General features: G+C 37.1%; 1 long non-coding RNA gene across 1 annotated transcript; it reads right to left on the minus strand.

The window, feature by feature from the left end:
* Positions 1–3,011: 3,011 nt before the first annotated feature.
* Positions 3,012–4,132, minus strand: LOC130418842 (uncharacterized). The gene is made up of 3 exons (XR_008906416.1): positions 4,043–4,132; positions 3,208–3,293; positions 3,012–3,090 (listed from the first exon to the last, which is right to left on the minus strand). It is a non-coding gene; the product is annotated as an uncharacterized LOC130418842 (long non-coding RNA).
* Positions 4,133–18,661: the final 14,529 nt, after the last annotated feature.

The raw sequence follows: 18,661 nt of genomic DNA on the forward strand, positions 1-18,661 counted from the left end.
ACAAAGTCCTTAATCCCTTCTACAGACTCTCTGTACCACAAGTTCCTGACACACAAATATTGGGTTCTCATTATTGTGGTGTTGGTTTTGATACTGGTCCCCGTAATGTTAAAGGTTTTTAACATAATTTAATGATTCATTCTTATTATTTCTAAAAAATACTAAGCTACACTGGTCATATAAGCATCTTAGACTAACAATCATATAATGACAATGAACAGAAAATCAATAAACCAACATGTGTAGCTGCAGAAACAATGTAATATTGAAATGTGCATGTGACTAGATATGTGATGATATTAAGAAATATAAAATACTTAGATTCTCCGCCTCTTCTCTTAATATCCTATCAATTACTGCATGATTGATTAATACTTAATTAGTAATTAATCGTTTAAATAAATCTTTCTATAAATGCTAAGTTTTCATACACACACACGCATGCACGCACACCTAGACACACACACAGATGCACACGCACAGTATTAGACATATTCCTGACACTCTGCATGCAGAACCCTGTACATATGACAACGATAGTGAATTTGTTAAGGTGTAAGCTGAACAACAAAAACTCCTTATCAAGTATGACTTCTGCCATAAAAAGCAATTCTTCATTAAATTTTCTTCAGTTCACCTAAACTTTGACTTGTCTGTCATCCTCATACTGGTCTATGGGCCCTTACTGTACGTGCATGTGACCTCAGTGTTTCTCATATTATGAAACTCACTTGGAAACTTCAAATAAAAGTCTTACAGTTCTGACTCACTGCCTGCACGGGTTTAAATCGATCTGAAATGTTTTGTGATCTATACAAATACAAAGCAAAAATGTTTCAATGCAGCTTTCATAAGGTAAAATCACTTAAAGCAGGAGTGTCCAATGTCGGTATACATTCATCAAGGGAGAGGAAAGACTGAGGCCCTTTCCCAAATGGCGCACTTCATGTGGACTTGCGGTCTTGTGGACTAAATTATGCGTGGTCTATGGCTCCGTAGTGTGTCCCATTTGTCTTTTAAGCTCTCAGAAGTCTGCTCGCCAGCGCCTCCTTTGTGCCCTCGATGCAGTCTTCGGCAAAGCCCGTATTGATTCAGACTCCCCTTAAGTCCCCTTCCCAGGAATCCTTGCGAATGCCCAATCAGAGAACGGATGGGAGGAGTGTCGTCGATGTCAGACTTTTATGTAAACATGACGGATACATTTTTAAATGTATGTTTTTCATTCTAAATGAATGTATTAATTAGTTACTTATTCACATTATTGCTTATTTATTTTCCATGAAGCCAGCTATTAAGAATAAAAACTTTTCATGTAGTGCAATTTGTTTGATATGCCGTTTAATTTTTAATTGAGCAATAAAATATTGCAAGTTTTTATGAATTCCTTTTGTCTTGCATTTCGATCCTTAATAAAACTTAAATTTTGATTCTTACTGATGCCTCTAGTAATTCTGTGAATTTATTTTTATTATTTTCAAACATTTTGGGTTTGTTTTAAACCAGCAATGTAATAGTTGATTTAAATAAAACAACCCAGCATGTTGGGTCAAAGATTTAACCCAACTGGCTGGGTTAAAATAACCCAACGCTGGGATTGTCCATATTTGACCCAACGTTGGGTTACCAAAATAACCCAAATTGGGTTATTTTAACCCAGCCTTTTTTTAGAGTGTAGTTGTCTCTGGGCTCTCTAAAGCTGAACATCACAGCTTCTGTATTATAGAGAAATTTTAAACAACATATATGTGACCCTGGATCACAAAACCTTAAGTAGCCCTGGAACAGTTTTAGTAAAAGTAAAAAATTATAGATCTTTGTTTTATGCCAAAATCATTAGGATATTAAGTAAAGATTATGTTTTTGGTTTCAGAAATGTATGAATCTCAATATCAATCAAAACAAATTAATAATTGAGCATCCGTGAATATGAATGTTTAATTTTTATTTTATATAGACGTATATATCTCAACATGAGATACAATGACATGAAAATAGTTTAGAAGTCCAAATTGTACTGTCTGTCTTACATACTCTAAAAAATTCTGGGTTATTTCTGTAAACACATTTTTGGGTTAATCGTGCTGGGTCATAATTTTGGGTTGTTTGAGGTACTGTAAACACACAGTTGGGTTGCTCATGCTGGGTCAAATGGACTGTAGGGGTTCTTTCACCACTGATAAGCTGCACTCTAAAAAAAGGCTGGGTTAAAACAACCCAATTTGGGTTATTTTGGTAACCCAACGTTGGGTCAAATATGGACAAACCCAGCGTTGGGTTATTTTAACCCAGCCAGTTGGGTTATATCTTTGACCCAACATGCTGGGTTGTTTTATGTAAATCAACTTTTGCTTAAAAATTACATTGCTGGTTTAAAACAAACCCGAAATGTTTAAAAATAATAATAACAAAATCACAGAGAAATACTCGAGGCATCAGTAAGAATCAATAGTTTTATTAAGGATCAAAATGCAAGACAAAAGGAATTCATAAAAACATGCAATATGTTATGCTCAATGAACAATAAAATGGCATATAAAACACTTTGATGAAATGTATGTTTATACATATTTAAGGAAAATTAACTTAAATAAATAACATTAGTTTAGATTTTAACATATACATTTAACAAGGTTATTAAAGTGGCACAAGTAAATATAAATAGTTAGACAACTTAACACTTCAAAAATTCATATACAGTTAACAAAGTGGCACGAGTAAAATGCTTTAGGTCAATTCCAGCGTTATGGATGCGACATAAAAACACTATAAAAAGTATTTTACTAAACCCTTGTTGATAGAACCGCATTTATATGATAAAATATCAGTCTATGCACAAGTTTTCTATAAAAAAAGAAATAAACAAGCGTTATGGATGTGAAAAAGGGACACCGTAACTTTCCTCTTCATATAAACTCACAAAACATTTTAAAGAGCGTTAGTTCTTTTGGTTTTAGCACTGCTTAACCTAAAATATCCACGGAGCAGTCTTACTAAAGAGGATTCTTTTCCTGGGAGTTTGTAGAAAACAGTGTGGTGTGCACTTTTGGAAGTGGATGTTCAGCAGGAGGGTTTCTTTATCAATTTGTTCATCTATAAAGAGAAAAAGAGACAAGAGAAGAATGTAAGGAAACTGGCCTACCCAGAGCACAATGGATTATAATAAACATATAAAGAAGTACATTAACATTTTACCTAAATAATGTTTACCTTTAAGCCTGTTATGAAAACATCCACGTTCCAGTGACTTTCTCTTGAATAGAATGATCCATTAATATAAGCTGTTATTCTGCATCCTGTCAGTGGGGGGGAAAAAGAAGAGTGTGATCTTGTACAGAAAGTGAAATACAGTCTTAAAAAAATAATATTATAAACGTTAACACAACTCTTAACTAATTCGACACACTCGGGAATAAGTAGAAGTCTAAAAAGAGCAACAATTGTTTGTCCCATATACCCAAAATTAATTATATCGCATTGTTAACCACTAACGTTATAAGAGCGGCTACTCCCGAGGCAATGGCCGAGATAGAGCTGCTCTCCACGGAGACACGACCGCTGACAGCCTGAAGCTCACACCTCCGACAGCGTCTTAACAAATTCTCAAAGAGGCGTTATGTTTATATATAAATCACGTATTTGTGTTCTTAACAACTACATTCTCGTCTAAAAGACTCTTAAATCTAAGTTCCCTCACCGAACATTAGCGGTATTTAAAATAAAAAAAATTGCTGGATGTTTGCTTTTGACACGACGCTCTCTCGTGTCGGCCTTAAACTAATATCAAGATGCGTAAGTTACTTAACTAAATTCCTCACACAAGTCACACATTTCAGAGGAAATGTTCACCAAAAAGGAAGTTTAAATGATTAAAAAGCTGTAAATTAGAACAACGTGGGCATAACGTTACAGACTAGCTATACAAAGCTAACGAAGCTAGATTGTAACGTTACTTTCAAACCTAATGCGAACAGCCGAATTTTGCATACTTTTGCATTTTTTTTGTACAGTAATAGTTTTATACATTAAAAACTCGTAAACATACCTTTTCTTCTCCGAATAACAACTTTTCGAGATGAGGTGGATCAAAATGCCCGCGAAGGTAAAGTTTGTCTGATGCGTCGATGAGTGGGAGGGGTTTACTCTCTCACTGTCACTCAATTGGACCCAACTGGTAACCCAGCGTTTGGGTTACTCAAAAGATGACCCAACACTAAGAAAATAACCCAACAAAATGACCCAACACTAAGAAAATAACCCAACAAAATGACCCAACACTAAGAAAATAACCCAACAAAATGACCCAACAGGCTCAACCCAGCTGTTGGGTTAAACAAATAACCCAGCATTTTTTAGAGTGTGGGTTTGGGTTATTTTGACCCAACAGGTTTGTTCATTTTTCATCGAACCTTCTGGATCCTTCACGCGTCTCATTGTCAGACGGCAACGCACATCACAGCAAGCTGATTTTATAAGGTAAATTAATATGATAATATGATTATTTTTAATAACTTGTGGTAAGAGCACGCTTATTTTACTGTTTAATGCAGTATTTGATCTGTCGCTGTGCGTAGGAAGTGTTTTATTCTGTGATTGATTAACATTAAGTAATTTAGCAGCTTAGCATGCTATTTTTTTACAAAAAAGGCCTTAACAATCGCTTTATGGTTATGCTATATATGTGTGTACGTGTGCATATTTTTACTTTAAAAGGTTTTTATCCATCACGTTAAATCCTCATGGAAATGTATAAACTAGCCTTAGGTCAGAAATACATGGTATAGTTCGGTTACTGTTTGCCTACTGTATGGCTTTGTAATGTTTAGTCAGAATTAAATAATTTCATACAAAACTTAATCTAAGGGGATATTTTTGTCAAGTGTCTGTGACGTGCCGGATACAACCAACTAGCAATAATTTAAAATTTAGCATTTTCGCGCTTTTTTTCCCTCAGGTAACGTTACAGTTAGCTGCATTAGCTAAAAGCTATGCCTCTTAAACTCACTGATTATTACAATTAATGACAAAAATAATGTTTGGAAAATTAAACAGAAATTTCCTTCTGACACACGACAGCAAACGATAGAAATAACTGTCTTTTATACCATTTTCCAGCTGGTAAAAATACTAGTGTTCTAATAGCTTTGGCCAACACTGTGTGATATTATGTATATCCTCAGAAGTAAATGATATACAGTATGAATGTAGTGAATGAAGTAAAATACTAAAAGTGAAGTTTGAAGTTTTCTTCTAAAATTAGCATTTTTAGAACGCCTCTGTGTTTGTTCATTAAATGTATTTTAACTTAAATCTAGTTATGTTTTAAGACTAACTGTCATATATTTAACAGGTGGGGACTGTCATGGTGGAATACTTGCAAAATGCAGAGACCAGTGATGTAATCTGCACATTTTGTGCCTTGGGGATGAGGCAGCAACGACATCCCAGACCTTCACCATTGTTTCAGGACATGCCATTGAAACTGACTTGTTGCTCAGTTGATCTGTTTCAAGTCCTTTTCTGTGCTTGATGTTAACTAAGCAGTCTCTTCCTACTTAGGAATTTGTCCAGCATGCAGTTTATCGTATTGAGTGAAGAGGGAAGTTTTTGAGGACAACAGTTTTTTCTGGACACTTGTAACATGCTTTAAGTTGTCACATGTATTTTCTGTTTTTTGGAGTCTTTGTTTGGCTTAGTGTTAATGGCACACTGTTTGGACTGATTCTCATGTGCCAATAATATATTTTTGAGTGTTCTAATGCTGCAATTTTGACTGTAGAATAGGAATCTACAGTGCCTAATTCACCCAATTTTGTGTTTTTAAAGAAACCTATATACAACAACTTGTTTTTATGTGTCTGTAGGTGTTGTATGAAATGTATGACAATTGCACCCATTCAATAAATGTAAAGAAATAAATTTAATAAAAATGCGTATTTACAATTGCATTTGTTTTGTGTAATTGTATTACAGAAAAAATATAATAATTTTAAATTCCCTTGAGATTATTTATTTTTATTGGTAAATATAAAAGTAGCAAGGCAATGGGAAAACATATAACCCAATGTTTAGGTTATGTTAGCCCAGAAACACAGTTAACCCGACCCAGTAGTTGGGTCAAACAAACAACCCAGCATTTTGGGTCAAATGGTTCAACCCAGCACTTGGGTCAAAATAACCCAGCGCGTGTTCTGTCCCATAGTTACCCAGCAGCTGGGTTAAGGTTGGGTTATTTTCTAACCCAGCAATTCTTAGTCTGGAGACTGTCAGTGATGCAAATTGTACATTATGTGCTCTTTACTGTATAAATTGCAAAATTTTCAATTATCATGATACACGCCAAATACAAAAATATGCTAGCAGTGTTTTGCTTAAAAAAATTCAAAATTAACGCTGCAAGCTCGACATGGCACGGTCAAAAAGTTTGTTTGACCTTCCATTGCGCCACCTGTAACTCATTGCATTTGGCTTAAATATACTCAAAATACTCATATTGTTACAAACAAAAATGACAATTCAATAAAATGGCTCCTACAACATGTTTTCCGAAAGTGAAACAATGAAAGCATTTGTCGAAAGTGAAAGTGAAAGTTTTCTTGAATTTACGACACAAGACTCACAGCTGCTTAACTCACAGCCGCAGATAACACGGTAGGCTTTAAATGTTTTTTTCCAAATTTCACTGAAAGTTTTAAGAGGATTTTACATTGATTAACCTAAAATGTGTCAATGTCGTTTTGAGCTGATAAATGTACTCACAGACTCATTGGAATGCTTGGGTGTTGTTGTAGCACAATACGCGAATGTAACCACGAACAATGAATATGTCATGCGCATTGTTACATATAACACATTATAGCGCATTGCTGTTAAATTGCATTAAATAATCCATTCATTTATATTCGAGGAATATTTATTTTTCTATATATTCTTTTTCTGAAGCGTTAGAGTAGGGTAGCTAACATGGCGCCTTCAAAAGGGGGCATAAAGCATCCAGGGGCATGTGTTGTGTTCAATTTACTTTTGCACGCTATTCATTTGTTAATGAAGTCTAAACTTTGCAGTTATTTTAGGGGAAGGGGATTATTTACATTGTGTAGATACAAGTTTTGTGAAATTTGCGCAACGAAAAGGTTCTGTGTACTGCAACTGTCATGCATCCTGATTCCTTCACTTCATCATGAGTGCAACATTGTTATATACAGAATCAGTTTGTTGGGACTTGTCTATATAATACTAGTGTGGAATTTTTCAACAATCTTTACTCATCATGACAGTGTAAAAGGGCATTTTAAGGCAATCAACTGCAGTATTTCCTCTCTCAATAAGTTGAAAACGTGGTAAAAAATACTGTTATGTACTGGAAACTGGTATAAATCTGGAAAATACCATCTATCTTAATTTAAGGTCCTACTGCTCAGCACTGCTCCGTGGTCTTAACAAAGGTCTTCTCAAGCAAATCGATGCGTTTGTTTAGAGAAATATCCATATTGACATTATTGATTATTGCATTAATCTTCAAGAAAAAAAGCATATTCAGTTAGGATGCCTTGGGATAGGGAAAACATGGTGAAATTTTGTTTTTCTAGTAAAGTATCTCTTTAAAGAGTCAATGATTTTGGAGTGTTAGCTTAAACATATCAAAGAAATATTACAAATATATATATTTTTATGAAAACATTTTGTATGTCACTGTGTTGGTAAGAGTTGGCCCACATGTAAAAGTGAAATGGGTGTGTTAGCTTAGTAACCTCTGAAGTAAACTAATTTGTGTTTACAATTTGCAGTGAAAAGTATATACTCTTAAAAATAAAGGTGCTTTAAAGGTTTTTTAAGGTTTTCTCTTTGAATACTGAAGGCAACTGCAACTTCTGGGTTATGGAGACTTTAATATTTAATCTGCCTTTTACCTTATAGGATCCTCCTCATGCGCTCTTGTTTTCTCTCTCCTCTATCCTTCAGCGAGAAATCAATCTAGCTCGGCTATCTTGACTCAATTCTCCAACTGGTCTGAGAAAAAGTAAGGCACAAGAAGTGAAGAAGGTTCCTGAGGAGTTATGTCCACGCTACACTATATCCTTCCCTTGCATCCTTCCCTTCTATGTTAAGATTAATGAGATATATCATCATTAGGATTTATTCATCATTTCTGTTTTCCAAATATTTAATCTTTATCTCTTTTGAATCCAGACAATGGATCTCATTGAAGAGGATTTCAAGCAAGAATTTGGGAAAAAACAAGGCCTGAAGCAGAAAAACACTCATAAATGTGATGCTATATTTGATTTCGTCCCCATTGTCTCGCGTGCTAGAACAGACATTACTGCTGCACTAGATCGACTTAACACCAATGAAGGTCACTTACATTGTTAAAAGCTTTTAAAGAATATCTTATCAACATGATTGCATGATGAAGTCTGAATTTTTTCGGTTTTCATATAGTTCACAAACCAGTCGTCTTGGTGGTGCTCCATCACACGTTTGACTATGAGAAAGTTGTACCAGACAGCAATAATGCTGTAAACAGGGATAACACATTTGCAGTGGACTGTCTGTTCAATGAAGATGTTGGATTACTTAATTGTGCGATGAATGACGAGGCATACAAAAAAATTGCAACACACCTCAAATCAAATGTAAGCCTACTGATCTCTAGAGATTAATGAAATGAACACAGTCTAATTTGTAATGCATGGTGGTGAGTGCAGATATATTGACACATTTTCTTCCCTTATATTTACAGAATCTAACCTCATATGCATATTATAAAGGTAAGTTTCTCAGCTTTCATTTCTCAAGTTTTTATACTTTGGTATGCATCATTTTACTCTTACAATAAAATAATAATAAATGACATTTATACTTACAGATCTGCCCAGTCCATATCCATCCTAGGTTGATGATGAAACAAATAGAGGTAGAAAACTTCAAACAGTGTTTAAGAGCTGGCTGAGAAGCACAAAAATGCTTAAAAGACAATAAATGTCATTTATAACAGCTGTCTTTTATATTTTTCTGCAGATATAGACGCAAGCTCCTTAATCCATCCTACAGAAGACTGTAGTCTTAATGTAATTCCTAATGTTAGCGGTTATTAACATAATTTAAATGTTGAATTCTTATTATTTAAAAAAAAAACACACAGCCATATTCTGACACCTGACAATGATAGTGAATTTGTTAAGGTGTAAGCTGAACGACAAACAAACTCCTTGTTCAGTATGACTTCTGCCATGAAAAGCAATTCTTCATTAAAATTTTCTTCAGTTCACCTAAACATTCCACTTCTGCTCTGTCATCTTTATACTGGTCCAAGGGGCCTAACTGTACTATACGTGCTTGACCTCAGTGTTTCTCATGTTATAAAACTCACTTGGAAACTTCAAATAGATGTCTTACAGTTCTGACTGACTGCCTGCACAGGTTTAAATTGATCTTAACTGTTTTGTGATCTATACAAATACAAATGCTGCTTTCATTAAGTAATATCACTTAGCAGGCTATCTTTTAAAATAGTACGGGTGTCCAATGTCGGTCTTGGAGTGTCAGGGTAGTGTGCGAGGCAGAACCCAAATGCAGGAAGGTGAAGGTAACAAAGAGACTTTTATTAAATAAACAAAACAAAACCCACACTGGGGCAAAACAGAGACTCGTACTCAAAAACAGAAAACTTTGCACGAGGGGAACAAAACAAAACAAGAAAGCTAATAATTAAATAAGTCCAAAACACGCAATCCACAGACAAAACTCACGGGGAGGAAACATACTCGGGGTAATCCAAAAACCGTCAGGAAGAGTAACATACAATGAACCAACGAGGTGTGACGGGAAACAGAGATACTAAATAGGGACATAATAACTGTGATGTTATGAGTACATTTGGTTAAGAACTCGATTACCCAGCAGGCTAGAGTCAGGATGTTGGAGTGGTGAAGTAAAAGATGAAAAACCAGCGATCACGCCTCGTCTGTTTATTTTAAGTCAAGCAAGACAACACAATAACGAGGGGGGATTGTACAGGGACGGAGAAGGGCAGGTGACAAGACTACACTAATAGGAAAACTGGCGAGAAGAAGGAACAGGTGAGGAAGATAAAACACTAATGGGACACTAACGGAGAAACAAGGGGGCGGAGCTACACGGAAGACAGGGTCCCGTTTCAATAATGAAGTTCAACCAACACAGAGTTAAAATCTGAACTCTCAGTAGATTTACTCAGGGAATCTATATTCTGAGTTTTCAGTGTCAGACCAGCTGATTTGAGTTAGTTCAATCCACTCTGAGTAAATTCACCCTAGGTTATGCGCGTGCAGCATGGCGATGCAAAGCCATCATCAATTGAGTGAAGATTGCACGATTCACCATGGCAACGGCACGTGACAAAGAGGGCTCTGTTCATTTCTCGCCAATCGAATTGAAGGGACTGTTACAAGCGTAAGGTGAATATGAGCATACAGCCGCAGCAGCAAAAGTTGGTGTGGGAGAAAACTGCTTCACGTGCTTATATGTCAATCACTTTTATATTTAATTGGTTGAAACTGTAAAAATCGGAATTATATTTAACTCTCTCTCTCTTTCTCTCAGTGCATGCTGGGAGCGTTTAGGGGTGCGGAATTTTTCGTGGGGGGAGAGGGTGACTGTGCTATTTCCTTTATTTTCATCTTTTGAAAATTTGGTTAAAAAAAAAATTATATATATAAAATATAGCTGCAAGCAGCAATCATCGGGTTCGAGCAGTCTAAGGGGACTAAGGTCGACTGCCTTCGGTCACTGCACTAAGGAATCGCACTAGAACACTTCCACAATGGATGACACTCTCCCACACTAAGAAGAATAACAGAAACGGTCAGAAATGGTTAATACAGACCACGAATGCTAACACTCGTATGCAAATTATTTATACACTATACAGACACACTTATGCACATATAATACACAATGCAGTGCATCAAACAGCAAGGCCTAACAGTGGACAGTGAACACAGCTGCAAAAATAATTTGTTTCCCTTTCCTCTTTATCCTACACATACTTATCGTTCCTTCAGCAAAGCTTCATGCATTGTGATCTGGTGACTCTAAGAAAGCCATTGAAATTAATGATATTTTACCTTTTTGACTCTTTTGAAGGCATGCCTCTTCCAGTGAGCATCACATTTTGCATGCATGTTCAGTGTCATATGATGTATAATACTACTTAATGACAAGTCAGTTGGATTATTTCTTAAGGAGTAGCAAGCTTTCAGGTAGACTATTTTGAGGTTGATATAATAAAGGACCCTGTTACTGTCACACAATTGAAAAAGTTCAACATGTTCTTGATAATTATTTATGTAAAGAGTCCAAAGAATTGTTCTGTGGTGGAAAATTTGAAATTGCTTGAAAGACCTAAAATTTGCATGCAAAGATACGTCTTTAACATCATCACCGATAACTCGCGAACCGTTTGATTGACATCAATGGATCAAGAGGCAAAGTTTTTCAGAATAAGGAGAACTATCATATGATTCCATTAGTTTGCATAGATGTCAAATGTCAATTGAAACACAAATGTTTAAGAACTCCTAAAGCGTTATTTCGCCCCCCGGTGTCCAAATGAGTTCATATTTCTTACAGACCTTAAGGACCATGAGACGAATAAGCCCAGCGAGTGTCGTTTTGATCGGCCTCTGTTAACCCGGTCTAATAAGTGCTCAAACTTCATTGGCCAATGGCAGCCATGTTTTTTAAGATACGCCAATGTCCTTTTAGATGTTCATGTAGAATGAGACAAAGACACACCATACCAAATAATAAGTCAATCGGGCAAACTGTTGCGTAGTTATAGCCATTTTCTAGCTCATTCAAATTATAGCGCCACCTAGTGGCGTTTTCGCATTTTTTTTATTGTGACCCCGGACTGAGGGTCTACACATATGTTCCAAGCCCCATGAAGATATCTCCAACGGTTCACGAGTTATGGTCGTTTTAGCTAAATATGTCACTTCCGGTTTGGACATTTTAGCGCCACCTAGCGGCCGTGAATGGAAAATTCAACTTTTTTTCGATAATTATCTACATTCACACTCCACAGAATTCATCAGCGTTGGTCTGGTTCCGATAGGGCAAAAATCCAGGGACTAGTTCATTTTTTTTTTCCCCCCAATATTCAAATCGATCAGTTACAGCCCCTCCAATATTTCAACATGAAAATCACAGTAGATCAAATGAAAAATATGTAGAATTACTTTATTTCCGGACAATAATTTTGTTCCTAATCAAATATGAGTGTGTCATAATAAATAAGACAAAAAATTTCTCCCCCTCCATTGAACCGATTGGTAACGCCCAACCAATGAGTCGCGCTTTCACCAAAACAACGCGAGTGGTGTTTGAATAGGAGAGCACACGGGTCATTTAACGTACACCAAAAATGAAGAGAAACGCTGCACAGCGGACTATATTTAACTGCTGGTCAGAGAAGGATGCAAAAAATAAATAAAGCATGTACTGAGAATGAGGTATGAGAATATTGTGTAATAATAGCGAAGTACACACCATATATGTTAGCTAGCTAATCCATTGAAATGTATTTAGCTATAACTATCAGTATAACAAGTTACCAAAGCAGCCATCTGTTTTGCTAGTTAATTTTTCAATAGCGTCTGTAATTCTCAGTGACAAAAGCATTAACATTGATGTTTGTTTTCTTCCTAAAATAATCTGACTTTTGAACGAATTGGATGAATGAATAACTTAAGTAGCTCACTAATTAAAACAGTGAATCGCTGCCGCCTACTGGCGCTTTCAATACTTAATTTCTTCCTTTTTATAATCTCTTCTATGTTAGAATTTATGTCAGTTTAAAATACATTCTAAATCAGTACATCTTAAAGACATCTTCTAACAGGAAACGTCCTATAGACGTATTGCAGATGTAAACACACACATCAAATAGACGTCTCCGTGATGTTCGTGTGCTATCTGGACGTTCAACCCCCCCAATGTTCAAACCAAATCTACACCCTTGCGTGTAACTATCGCGAACGTGCCCCCATTCATTCGTAATGATGAAATTGAGCGGGGATTAGTTCGTTATGGAAAGTTTGCGAGCGCAATCAAAATGGTTCCACTTCGCTGTAGAAATGCAGCATTGAAGCATGTTATGTTGTTTAGGCGACAGGTGTTCGTGTTTTTGAATGAGTCAAGAGTTGGATGTTTCGTTCAGAGTGTGGCATGAAGGTAAGGCGTACATGATTTATGCAAACTCTGGAAGTATGAGATGTTTTGAGTTTGGAGATGTGCGACATAAAAGGATGGCGTGCCCACATAAAGCCCAGAAACGATGAAGAAGTTGCGGGTCCTAGTGACGCTGCTAATGAAGGAAATAGACATGATACCGTATTACATCTGAACACTGAATAATCAAGTGATGGTCAAACTCAAAGTATAACTCAAACTGATGATGTTGTTAACGATGTTGTTAATGATGATGTTGATGAGAATGAGGTTGAGAAAGATGAGGAACATGGCTTGTCTGAACAAAGTAAAAAGGCTGAGATCACTGGAAGTGTAGATGATGAAGTGGCAGGGACATCTGAATGTGTTGAAATGTCTGAGGATCAGTGTTGGGAAAGTTCACGTTCTACATGAACTAGTTCAAAGTTCAGTTCACAAATTTTAAAATGAACTAGTTCAGTTCATAGTTCAAACTTCAAAATAGTGAACTAAGTTCACTAAGTTCCAAAAATGAACTAGTTCATAGTTCTTTTTTTCCCTATGTTGATGCGAGCTATTATTTTTCAAAATGATTGCCACAGCCCATATACAGTAGAATCACAGACAGCAATTATTTTATCAGTTTTAAAATGAAGCTATGCGTCAGATTTCATCTTCATATCCAATTTTGAATCCTTATCCAACCAGGGTTTACATTATCATTGAGGGGACAGCATTTCCCCATTGTTGCTTTAATGCTTTGTTGCTGTCCATCACTCCACACTAGTAGCAGCTGCAGCTTTCAACCCTACAGTACACTCTCAAAAACATGAGGAAAAACGTGCTGCTTGATTGTCTTTTTTAATGAGGAATTATTAAAACAGGACAGTAATCATTAAGGTGCAAACGTTTTTCAATTTTAATAAATTTCCATTGTCCACATGTAACTGAAGTGCGGATTTTCTTTTTGAAAGCCGGCGGGCAAAGTTTGAACAGAAAAGTGAGATTTCTCCCATTCTCACCGACCTTGTCATAAAATTATTTTAAATGATCATACTCCTTGCAAACATGCTGCTGTCGCCTCCATGCCTTTTTTTGTTTTGATGACGCGTCACGCATGCGGCGGACGGCGGTGCGACACTGGTGGCTGGTGTTGCCAGATTGGGTGTTTTTCCGCTACATATTAAGACCCGTTTACGGTGTGTTTTAGCTGGGATTTCGCCTGGAAGGCTCTATAGAAATCTGGCACCCTATTGAACGAAGTTAACCTGAGAGAGCATGCGTTCACATACACCAGAATGAACGAGTTCACAGTAACGTTCATCAGGCAGTAATACAGCACGTTCAGTTCACGTTCGCCCAAAATATGAACGCGTTCATGAACTATCGTTCAATGAACGCGTTCAGGTACAACACTGCTGAGGATGAAGAGATAGGAGATGATGATTCGGTTTCTGACATGTTTGAGATAGGTTCACAGGTTTTAGGTGACACGTACACATTGCAGGAAATGTATACATTTTTGGATGTAACGTTTTGAAAAACAGTGAAGGTAAAAGATTCTTTTACGGATATAGACAAATTCATTGGGTCAGTGGGATTGCTACTGAAAACGGCCAGTTACGAGGCATTGAATACAAAAAAGAGATTTCGTTTGAAAAAAATGGTAACAAATTTAAGAAAGGAACAAAAGCGGCTCTGGAAGGAAAATTAAAAAACTAAAAAAATGCACATGGTGTTTTCTAAAATTTGTGAGTTACCTTTGTTCCTGTTCTTTCTCTTTCCTTTCCTCATTATTATGGGGTATTTGAGGGTGGGGTCTTTAAATATAAATGGAGGTAGAGATAGGAATAAGTTAGCTATTGTCTCTGAGTTTTTCCAAATGAATCAGGTTGATGTAGTTTTTTTTACAAGAAACCCATACTAATACTGATAATGAGAATGAATGGAGTAGGTGATGGGAGGGAAAGCTTATTTTAAGTCATGGGACAAACAATAGTGCAGGAGTAGCAATTATATTTTCTAAGAATATAAATGTTAAACGGTGGCTTAGTGGTTAGCACGTTCGCCTCACACCTTTAGGGTTGGGGGTTCGATTCCCGCTTCCGACTTGTGTGTGTGTGGAGTTTGCATGTTCTCCCCGTGCCTCGGGGGTTTCCTCCGGGTACTCCGGTTTCCTCCCCTGGTCCAAAGACATGCATGGTAGGTTGATTGGCATCTCTGGAAAAATTGTCCGTAGGGTGTGAGTGCGTGAGTGAATGAGTGAGTGTTTGTGCCCTGCGATGGGTTGGCACTCCATCCAGGGTGTATCCTGCCTTGATGCCCGATGACTCCTGAGATAGGCACAGGCTCCCCGTGACCCGAGGTAGTTCGGATAAGCAGTAGAAGATGGATGGATATAAATGTTAAAATTTTAACTGTAAATGAGGTTGTAAAAGGTAGAATGTTGTTAACTAAAATAGTGATTGAAAAAATTTTATTTATTTGAATGAACGTTTATTCCCCAAATAATGGGGTTGAAAGAATGGATTTTTTATGGTAATAAGAACAGAAATTCTGACACTTAATAGTAATGAATGTATCGTTTTGGGAGGAGATTGGAAGTGCGCCACAGATTTTGCAATTGATAGATATGGTGAAGAGCCAGATAGTCGATCTAGTAATGTGTTGATAAAAGTATTAAATGAATTTGATTTACTAGATGTATGGAGAACGATCAATAAAAAAGCCAGACAATATACTTGGCTTAAAGTAACGGATCAGAGAATCTGTGGTTTACGACTAGATAAATTATTTGGGTAAATTATGGTAAAATAGGGTCCATTTTGCCTAACAGTTTTTGGTTTTTTGGTTTTGGGGACACTTTTATTTCATATATTCAGTTATTGTATTCAAATGCATTTGTTCTTGTGAAAGCTGGTGGTGTTTTAAATGCACCAATACCTTTTTTTAGAGGAATCAGGCAAGGCTGTCCACTTTCAGGACAATTATATAGCCTTGTGATCGAGCCTCTTTTGTGCAGGTTAAGCAGAAATCTTAATGGAGTCTTGATTCCAAAATGGAGACATAAATTCTATGGTGTCCGTGTCGGCATATGCTGATGATGTTAATGTTTTTATTACAGGCCAAGACGATGTTACAGTTTTAACTAAGAATATTGAACAATATGAAATGGCATCCTCAGGTAGATTAAACTGGGGAAAAAGTGAGGGTTTTATTATTGGAGAGTTGACGAGAAAAGGACCCACACAGCTTCCTGGTGGGTTGAAATGGGGTAGGGAAGGTTTGAAAGTTTTAGGTGTATATCTAGAGAATAACAAATTTCAGGAAAAAAATTGGGAGGGAATGCTGGAGAAAGTAATTGCTCGATTGTCTAAATGGAAATGGCTTTTACCACAGATGTCGTATAGAGGGAGAGTTTTGGTTGTTAACAATCTAACTGCCTCTACCTTGTGGCACCGGATAATGGTAATGGAGCCACCGGAAGAACTGATTTGCCTTATACAGAGAGCATTAGTGGACTTCTTCTGGAGCGGGCAGCACTGGATCCGAGCAGCTGCACTGTAACTACCTGTCCAGTAAGGAGGACAGGGTCTTGTGGATGTGAGGAGTCGTATCCGTGCCTTTAGAATTCAAGCAGCAAAGAGACTCTTGTACAATAAGGATTTGACGTGGGCCTAAACTGCTTGTGCCTTGCTACAGAAATTAGGAGGATTGGACTTGGACAAACATTTATTCCTTATAAAACTGGAGGAGGTGAGCTTGTCCGAGATTACACCGTTTAACAGGTCAATGTTGAAGGCATGGAGAACTGTTTTTAAAGGGACATTGATCATCAAGGACATTGGGTTACTGAAGAACCTTCGTTTTTTAATCCACTGATACAGACAAGACTGTTATCTTCTGTGAGTATACGAACATGCTTAATAAAGAATAAAGTTGTAAAACTGGGGCATCTCTTTGACAATAATGTATGGCGATCAGTAGAGAACCTCAAAGAGGTGACAGGATTACGATCATTAAGACTCACAGCAAAGCTGATGGAAGAGATTTTGAATGTAATACCAAGCAGCTACAGAGAGACCATTGCACGAAAGGAAAATTATACGATTGGATTCCCTGACATAGAAATTGAGCCCGCAAGTAATGAAGATCTGAAGGGTAAAGACGCTGGTTCAATTTTGTCCTTTGAGGTTCCTCAAATAGATTTTTTCGAGTCTATATCAAAAAAGGCCATATATCATATCACAGTAAAGGTTACTCATCAGGAATCACTTAAGGGAGTAAAAACCTCTGGGTGGTCGGTACTGTTAACTCCAGACTTTCTCGTAAGGGACCCTTGGAGAACCCTGTATAAGCCTCCGGTCGAGAAGCGAACAGCTGATCTACAGTGGAGGATTATTCACAGGGCAATAGCTACACACTGTAACGAATTGCTGTAAAAACTACAGCGTTATTTTACAGAAGCTGACTGTTTTTTAAATACAGAATATTGCTGTAAAGTGCAATGCATTCTGGGGTCACGTGACGGATTAACTCAAATGTACAGAATATTGCTGTAAATTTCAAATCTACAATGGCGGGATGATCTTCAACGGTCGAGATTGGTGTAGTGCGCAAAATGAATGATTCACACATGTGGTAAGTGATTTATTACGTTTTTTCCATATTTGGTAACTATCATAGTGGTAACTTTATATAGAGGTATCTACATTCGCGTTTCACATTGGTAACCCCGGATTCAACCTCCATCCGCGGGGACCGAAGGAGTCTTGCGCGGGGTTTCAGCAGCGCCGTCGCGGTAAGATTTCAAACATTCTCCGTCGCTATAGCACCTGATGACAGAAGTTGTTCGTGTTATTTAGAGTTTTTGTACAAATCAGGAGCGAAGTCGGTATGTGACGAGCTACAGTTCATTGTATTAGTAAGTTGACGGTTGTTTTTTTAATGTTGAACATCGCGCACGCCGTAGACTCGGTAAAAGTTACATGCTTCGACAGTTGTGATACCACACTCGGTCGTGATTATTTTCTGGTGTAATTCAAATTTGCAAATGCAGTGACCCGTAAATCGAGAGACCAAATTAAAACAAGTCACCAAAGCTTGCGGTAAGTCGTTGTTCACGGAGGATAGCCCGGTAAAGTGATTAATGTACGTAACCATCTAGATATACAGTTTATGTAACGGAGGCCAGATGAGAGCTGTAGCAAAAGACGTTACCGACACCCTCATCGTTAGAGCAGGACTGTCTCCCAGATAGGACCGTGGGATGGTGGGAGTGAGACGACCCGTTACAAAATACTAGTCTGACAATTTCTTGACCGTGACATCCCTAACGTTAGTTAGCTTACATTTCTGTATAAGTACGGTTTTAAGTGTAAATTAATCTGTGTAATTTGCTTAGAGTTTGTTTGTATAGTCACTTATACTAAAATGTAGTTTAAATGTAAAAAGCTTTAAGATAAAATTG

The sequence above is a fragment of the Triplophysa dalaica genome, chromosome 4, assembly GCF_015846415.1.
Source record: "Triplophysa dalaica isolate WHDGS20190420 chromosome 4, ASM1584641v1, whole genome shotgun sequence".
Taxonomy (NCBI): domain Eukaryota; kingdom Metazoa; phylum Chordata; class Actinopteri; order Cypriniformes; family Nemacheilidae; genus Triplophysa; species Triplophysa dalaica.